Source organism: Prionailurus viverrinus, chromosome E3 (genome assembly GCF_022837055.1).
Source record: "Prionailurus viverrinus isolate Anna chromosome E3, UM_Priviv_1.0, whole genome shotgun sequence".
NCBI classification, from domain to species: domain Eukaryota; kingdom Metazoa; phylum Chordata; class Mammalia; order Carnivora; family Felidae; genus Prionailurus; species Prionailurus viverrinus.
The window spans coordinates 4,317,761-4,325,627 of NC_062576.1; the positions used below are offsets into that span (position 1 = coordinate 4,317,761).

Below are 7,867 nucleotides of genomic sequence, written 5' to 3' on the forward strand. Positions count from 1 at the left end.
GTGAGCAGGCAGACAGGTGCAAATCGCTGGTGTGTTGGGGCCACCGGGGGAGCGTGAGGGGCCGTGAGGGAGGGGACCGGGCTGCAGAGGCTGACACTGCCCCAAATTGTGCCGCTGGCCCGAGGTGGCCCGAGTCCCGCTCAAGAACAGCGGAGATCCACCATGTGCCAGGCACGGCCCTGGGCCTCTGGCCACTGGACCACCAGGCCCCAGGCTCCCTGCGGGGCCTTCCCAGGTGAGCCCTGGCCTTTACGTCCGCTCTGGATGGCTTTTCCCATTTTATAAGAAACCCGAGGCTCAGAGAGGTTGACAAATGTGACCAGAGACACACAGCAGAGTGAGGTTTCAATCCAGGCCCATCTTGACACCGGCATGGAGAGAGACTGGTCGGCACAGGGAGGGTGTTTGTGGGTGTGTGTGTGTGTGTGTGTGTGTGTGCGTGTGTGCGCGCGCGCGCGGCCTCTCAAGCTGAAGATTGTGTTTTCAAGTGAAATGCAGACTGAGTGAACGGATGACACTCTCTGGTTGCAAATGTCCTTGAGGAGGCAAAGGACACGGGCTGCAGGGGAGAGAGGGGAGGGGGCCTGGTAGCCAGAGGAGCCAGACAGGGCCCAGCGGCAGGGATGAAGTCACAGGACCCCCCCGCTTGAGGCCCACGCGGAGCGTCCCCAGCCCTGCGGCACCACGGGCCCCAGAGCCCCTTCCGCGCCCTGACCGCAGCCCTCGAGAAAGCAGCCGTTGGGAGAGTTTGTAGTGATAAAAATATCAGCTTGGTTGCTTACAAAAATCGCTCGCAGCCTAAAAGCGCTCGTCCCTCGTTGTCATGGAATTGACAATACTGATAAGGATCAAAGGGACCAGAATAGATGCGAGGGGCTGGTTCCCACTTAACTCTTAGAATCTCTTTCTCTTCTAAATTTCTGGCTCTCTCCTGAAGAACATTCTAGATGCTGTCATGTGGCCACCGCCCGTCATTCTGAATGCCACATCCTCTGCTGTCCTGGAACAGCACCCCCTTCCTGGGATAAGCCCCCCTCTCCCCCTCCCCCAGCCATGCAGGGACCATCCGACCACCCACGCTCCTCACCAGCAGGTGGCCATGTGACCCACGCTGGGCCAATCAGAATTCTTCCCACGGAGATGGAGAGAGGAGGGTCAGGCCCTCTCGGGAGGCGGGGGTAGGGCGCTGTGAGCCAGGAGCTGGGGGCGACCAGAGACAAAGACCAAAGGCCCCCTCTGCGACCTGGTCTCTGGCTCCAGTGCCTCCGGGCCCCTGCCCCACCCTGGCTGGAGCCCCTGTGTGGTTACACGAGCTGCGGCCCCTGCCATTTCCAAGTCCTCATCCAGGCCCCGTGGTCACCCGCCACACCCCACCCTGCCCTGCTCCTGGTGCGGCCCGAGGTGAGGAGACCCCTTCCACGGACGGACCACCTGCCTCCCCGCCGCTCGACCGCGTCTCCGCTTAAACGTCACCTCTTCAGAGGCCTGCCCCGACCACCCCCTACGTGAACCCCTGTTATTCTGTAGCCGGCCCCTCGTTTTTCCCCTCGTTCGCATTTGTCACAAGCAGTGACGTACGTGGGGAGGGCATCTCACCTGTCATCACCGCCCCCCGCCCCCCATGACTGCCAAACGACCGGCCGGCAGGGACCCATACGGCTGGATCAGTCAGGACCCTTTCAGGGGCAAGTTTCAGAAACCCAATCCGAACGTTCGGCCGGCGTACCTGGGGCGTCCGGACCAGAGCGAGGCATCGGAGATGTCACCGGGCCTCTGTGACTCGTCCCTCCACCAGCCCCACGGGTCCCTCCAGCAGAAAGTAAGGCCCGGAGGGAGCCCTGACCACCTCCCTGCCCCCAGGCCCACTTCCTCACATGCTCTCCCAGCCACGAGGCATCTGGCTCTGTATCCCTGGAGCCGAGAAGAAAGCTGGGCTGGAGCTGCCGGCATCCAAGGGACACGTGCAACAGGCACGCAGAAGACAGTCCCAGGCCAGGCCCCAGGGCAGCGTCTGGGGCAGAGCTCAGGTGGGGCCGGGGGAACAGAGAGGGGGTCCTGAGTGTGCTTTGCAGAAGGAGGCCCAGGCGGGGCCCTCGGGGGAGGAGGCGGTGGCTTGGAGGGCCCTCGGGCACTCGGGGGGCCTGGTGACTAGGGAAGCGAGGTCGCTAACTGCAGCTGCTCCCAGGGGCTTCCGCCAAACGCACACATGGGCCTGGCCGGCAGGTGCGTCCCAGGGGGGCGACCCCGTGCCAGAACCAGGACTGCCCCCTGCTCTGACCCAGCAGCATCCCCATCTCGTGGACGTGATGACAGAGGCCCAGGAGGGAGGCGCGACCTGCCCACGGCCACGCGGCTGGGGCGCAGGGACACAGAGTCCCAGAGAAGCTTCCCTCCTTCCTTGGGTCAAAACGGAAAAATCCCAGTCGCCCGCAGCAACCAGTGGCTCAACAAGGCAGCCGCAGTTATCATTAAATGTCCCTTCCAAGCCCAGGAAAGCTGAGATGGGGAAGCCATCGGGCCCCTCACAGCCTTTGGCTAAAAAGGGACAATTAGATGCGTCGGGGTGGGGGGGGGGGGAGTTAACCACTGGCCCCAGAGGCCGAGATCTCCCCGTGTTGGAGCCTCCCTGGGAGAATGACAGCCCTTCTGGGGACAGGACTTTGCAAACCAGGCAGGTGTCGCCCCGTGACATCCTGGGGGCCGGGGCGTGGGAGTGCTTTCCCGGGTATCAGCAGCACCCCCGAATCCTGCACGTCTCGGGGCTCTATAGACAAATGTTGGAGAACCCGGGGGCGAACCTTTGGCTGAGGACTGAGCTCTTTTCTCCCCATGAACATGTTACCCCCCAGAAACCTGGCCCGCGTGCATTTTACCCAGCAACGCACATCGTGTGCGTCCCCGCCGAACGTCATATTGTGCATATGGTTCCACTGACTACAATCTTTATTTCTAGTAACTTCCCTTGTCCCTCTTTTCTTTCTCACCACCCACCTTTCCTCCCAGCCCAGGCCCCCCTCGGTGGGCATCTGCAAACCCTTAGCTGCTCGGCCCGGGCGGACCTTCGTGACCACCACCACGGGCGGACGAGGACGCAGTGACCGTGTCGAGAAAGGCCACGGTGTCTCTTGGGAAAACTGCTCCATGAGCCCTGAGTTATGTCCCCGTCTCCCGTGGCCACTGCAACAAAGTCCACAACCGGGTAACTCAGAGCATCGTCATGTGGGCTGAATTGTGACCCCCAAATTAACCTTGCGTTCTGAACCCCCAGCGTCTCAAAATGTGACAGGGTCTTTAAGGGGGTAATTATGATAAAATGAGGTCACGAGGGTGGGCCCCAATCCAAGAGGCCTGGGGTCCTTCTAAGAGGAGGATTTCAGGGCACAGACACTCACAGAGGAACGACCACATGGGGGTGGGCACAGGACCAGATGGCCCTGCCCACACCTTGATCCTGGCTCCCTCTGCAGGAGCAGGGGCGAGCGGGGGCTGGGGCGGGGTGGGGGGGGTCTGTCCCGGGCCACTCTCCCGCCTTCTGCTGAATGACCACAACCCTGGGCATTCTTGGGCTTGTAGACACACGTCCCCAGTCTCTGCCTCCATTGTCACATGATGTGTCCTTGTCCAGGTCTCCTGCTTCTAAGGACACCGGCCATTGGGCTAGGACCCCCTGGAATCCATTCGGACCTCCTCTGAACCTGTGCGGAGACCCTAGTTCCAAACAAGGTCATGTTCACAGGTACTGGGGCTTGGGCCTTTGGACACCGTCGAAGCCACACCATGCCGCCACCCACGTAGTCGGGCTCCCGTGAGGCCGCCACGTGGGGGAGAGGCCCCGGCAGCTCCATCCGCCGCACTGGGAGCCTTGGCCCAGGCAGCAGACGGACGGGGCGGGACGGGGGGAGGGGCCACCACCCGCCTGTGACCGCGCTCGGCACACAGCACGAGAACTGCCAGCGGAGCCCGCTTCACCTCCAGACCCGCAAGCAGGAGCCACGCTGTTGCGCGAACCACTGGTTTGGGGGGCACCGGGTAACGCACGCCCTGTCCCGCTCTCCGTAAAGGCCACCGGCTGTCCGTTCCCCCAGCCAAGTCCGGGGCCGCCTCTTCCGTCCTGCCTCACCCTCCGCATCGACTGAGCGTTACCACGCGCGACATTTTTTTTAGGCTTATTTATTTATTTTGAGAGAGAACGAGAACCAGCAGGGGAGGGGCGGAGGGAGAGAGAATCGGGGCCTTCCATCCAGCAAACCCAACCGCGAGCCGGAGGCAGAGACCCCACGGATGTGGCCCATACGGGGCAGCTCCCAGGGCGCGACGCAGACAGGAGTGGCAGAAGGACAAGCCCGGGGAGACGTCCAGGGGAGTCTGACGATGAACCCGCCAACGTCATCCTGTCAGCGGCTGCTGAGATATCTGGGCATCTAGGGCTGGAAGAAACCTCCCCCGAGGCTTCTTAGTCTTTGGGAGGAAGCGGGGGCCCCACCGAAGATCTGATAAAATCCAGGGTTTCCTCGCAGCAATCGGGGAGGAACCCCTGTTCCTCCAGCGGCCATCGCCTCCAGTTCCCAGCAGCACAAACACCACTTGAAACAGCTTTCTGCCAGAAAGGGAATTGACCGTCTCACGGAGCGGGTGTCAGGTAAGGGTAGATCCAGGGTCCCAGCACCGCCGGGGGTTGGCTCTCTCTCCGTCTGTGTTCTGCTTGTCGTCTCAACGCGTCAGTGCTTGGCTACAGCAGCCTGAGCTTATGCCCCCAAGTTAGGAAGCCTCAAGGAAGAAACCCACCAGCTACACCCAGCGGAGGTTCTGAGGAAAGTTCTGGAGGGGGAGGGGGGGCACGCAGGAGCCACACGCCCATCCCTCAGCAACCACTTGTGTCCCCGTGGGTCCTGTCTCGTGGCTGGCCTCCTGCTCGGCGACTGACAGCCCCACCTCCCCCATGGGAGAGGGAGATTGGGTGAGGAAGCTTTTCAAACCAACACTAACTGTGGTGACCACAGTCCACGCCCTTGGACACATGACATTTCAGGGACCGCTGACCACCGCCAACCTCTTTCCTTTACAGAAAGAGGAACAGAGCCATAGATCAAGGTCACCCAGTGAGTCGGGAACAAAGCCGTCTGGGCTTTCTCTCAGAGAGCCTGAAGCCTATTAAATCCTTAAATGGCATTATCAAGGGACATGCACTGAGTTTCCATAATCCTCCATGGGGATTAGGAAAATGCAGCCGAGCTAAGCTCCTTCCCGGGATGAAACAGCCGCCTGCCCCAGCACTGCGCTTCTCCGGAGCCCGCAGCAGCCCCTGGAGGGCAGACAGCAGCCCCTTCGGCAAACGCCCTCGGGCCTCAGGACCCCTCCCCACCTCATAGCACTGCAGCCCCTGATCATAATGACCACAAACACTGGTGTCGTCTCACAGCTCAGGAAGCCTTCCAAAGGCACAGATGGGTGTTCTGGGTGGACGAAGCCACACGAGTGAAGGTGTCGAGGCTGGGCCTTGGGGTCAGCCCTGCCCCTAAAATTGCAGAGCCTGGGGCAAGGGTCCAGTGGCCAAAGGCCCACCTGCCGTGGGTTCACTCCCCACACATGCACCCTTGACACTCCCCTTGGTCACCCTTGGTCTAGGGCCACGCACACACTAATCCACACATCAGGAGAAAAGTCCCCAGAGACCCCAGAAGGGGGTCAGGGCCGCTCCGACAGGGGACCAGAGGGGCCCCAGGCCGCGGCTGGTGCGTTTGGCAGGACCTGGGGGTGATCGGTGAAGTAGACAGACCTGGCCAGTCCCACAGGACCCTCACAACCTGGCTGGGAAGCTCGGGGGTGGTGCCTTGAGGGGACTGGGTGCCACGGGCACACGGGCAGCTCTGTGCTGGGAGACGGGGCTCCGGATGCCGCGGGCAGGCAGTTGAGGGGGCACAGACGTGCTGAGCGGCCAAGCAGGATCCGTGACAGCGGTGTCCCCAGGCTGGAGTCCAGGGCACGGACTGTCTGGGATGCGTTTGAGGGACCCCCAGAGGGGAGGATTGCCCCTGCTCCGTGTGGAGCAGGGGTGAGGGAAAGCGGCAGTGTGCGGGGTTAAGTGCTGTAACCACCGCCTCTCACGTGGGAAAAGCCCTGATTTGAAGCAGTGACCAGTTTCCATGGTGTAAATATTCCCACTGTAGCCGATGTCCAGATGCCAACAGGATGTCAAGGAGCAGAGTTGGGAAGAGAAACGCCATAGCACATCACCACGTGGCACCAGCTGGATAGAGCGGACACAACCTCCAGAGCAGAGATTAAAAAAGCAAGGTAATCAGGAACCGACGAGGTTTTTTTGTTTTTGTTTTTTTTAATTTTAGTATTTATTTATTTTTGAGAGAGAGAGAGAGAGAGAGAGAGAGAGCAGGGAAGGGGCAGAGAGAGAGAGGGAGACACAGAATCCAAAACACGCTCCAGGCCCCGAGCTGTCAGCACAGAACCCGACGTGGGGCTTGAACTCGCAAACTGTGAGATGGTGACCTGAGCCGAAGTCAGACGCTTAACTGACTGAGCCACCCGGGCGCCCCTGTGTTTTGGTTTTCTTGAGAGAGGGGGAGAGCAAGCACACGCAGGGGAGGGGCAGAAGGAGAGGGAGAGAGAGGATCCCAAGCAGGGCTCGGTCCCCCACCAGGAGATCAAGACCTGAGCTGAAATCAAGAGCCGGACTCTTAACCGAAGGAGCCCCCCAGGCACCCCTAGAAGCGATGAGTTTTTAAATGTATTGTTTTTGTATGTTCATTCAATTTTCTTTAGGTTTATTTATTTTGAGAGAGAGGGAGGGAGCATGAGCAGGGGAGGGGCAGAGAGAAAGAGGGAGAATCCCAAGCAGACTTGTATGTTCATTTAATTTTTCATAATGGCTGAGTTCCCGTCTTGCAGAATTTCCTCAGAATGTAATAACCAGCTCTCCAGAGGTAGCTGTGTTCTCCGGCACAGCCCTAGGAAGGCAGAGCTGAGGCATCTAGAACGTTCCCTCATTAAATCCCACGGGGTGGAGGGAGATGAGGACGGTGCCCACTACCCCCCACCCCAAGGGCCACATCCAGCCCCCTTCCCAGCCTGAGGGACAGCCTGACCCCCAGATGCCGACCACGCCCGCAGACGCGCTGGTCGTGAGCGGGCTGAGGGTGCATCCCTGGCCGAGACTTTCCTGCGCTGGCCCGGCATCCAGGCCCCTCTGCAGCCCGAGCTGGTCCCTTCCACCAGGCAGCCGGCAGGAAGCGGCCTGGACGGTCCAGCCTCACCACAAAGCCTTGCATACCTGGCGGGGACCCTGCGGGATCGACTGTCACCGACTGGCAAGACGCCCCGGACACTTGATTGTTGATCCTGCTGATGGCCGCTGACAGCCGCTGGGCACCGATTCGGTGCCCGCGGGCCCGGCGATCGTCACACGCTGTTGATGTAATTAGCGGCCATCCCATGACACCGTTGCTACCATTGTGACCCATTTCTACAGATGAGACAAGTGAGCTCAGTCAGCAGCACACAGCTCGGAGGCAGAGGCTCGGGGGGAGCTCAGGTTTGCCCGGCGGCCAGGCTCCGACGCCACCTTTCTGCTCTCTCTGGTCGGGGAAAGGACCAGGGGAGGGGAGGCGGGCTCCAGGGACCTTGACCGGGGGGGGGGGGGGGGGGGGGGGCGGGGAGGATGAAAGGGTGCGGGCCGGGGGTGGCCGTCCTCCGTCCTGGTCTCTGCAATCTCTCGCCAGCGATCTCACCGCACACGTGGACCCCGGACTGCTCACAGAGACGTTCTGCTCAACGGATGTGTCCGTCCAAGGTGGTGGGGGGGGGGGGGGGGGACTCTCGCTTGGTTTATGTCCTACATTTCTGGGCTGGCGAA

The 7,867-nt window shown here is 61.1% G+C and overlaps 1 long non-coding RNA gene across 1 annotated transcript; it reads left to right on the top strand.

Moving 5' to 3' along the window:
• Positions 1 to 3,854: 3,854 nt before the first annotated feature.
• Positions 3,855 to 7,579, top strand: LOC125154570 (uncharacterized). The gene is made up of 3 exons (XR_007147835.1): positions 3,855 to 4,639; positions 6,168 to 6,294; positions 7,231 to 7,579. It is a non-coding gene; the product is annotated as an uncharacterized LOC125154570 (long non-coding RNA).
• Positions 7,580 to 7,867: the final 288 nt, after the last annotated feature.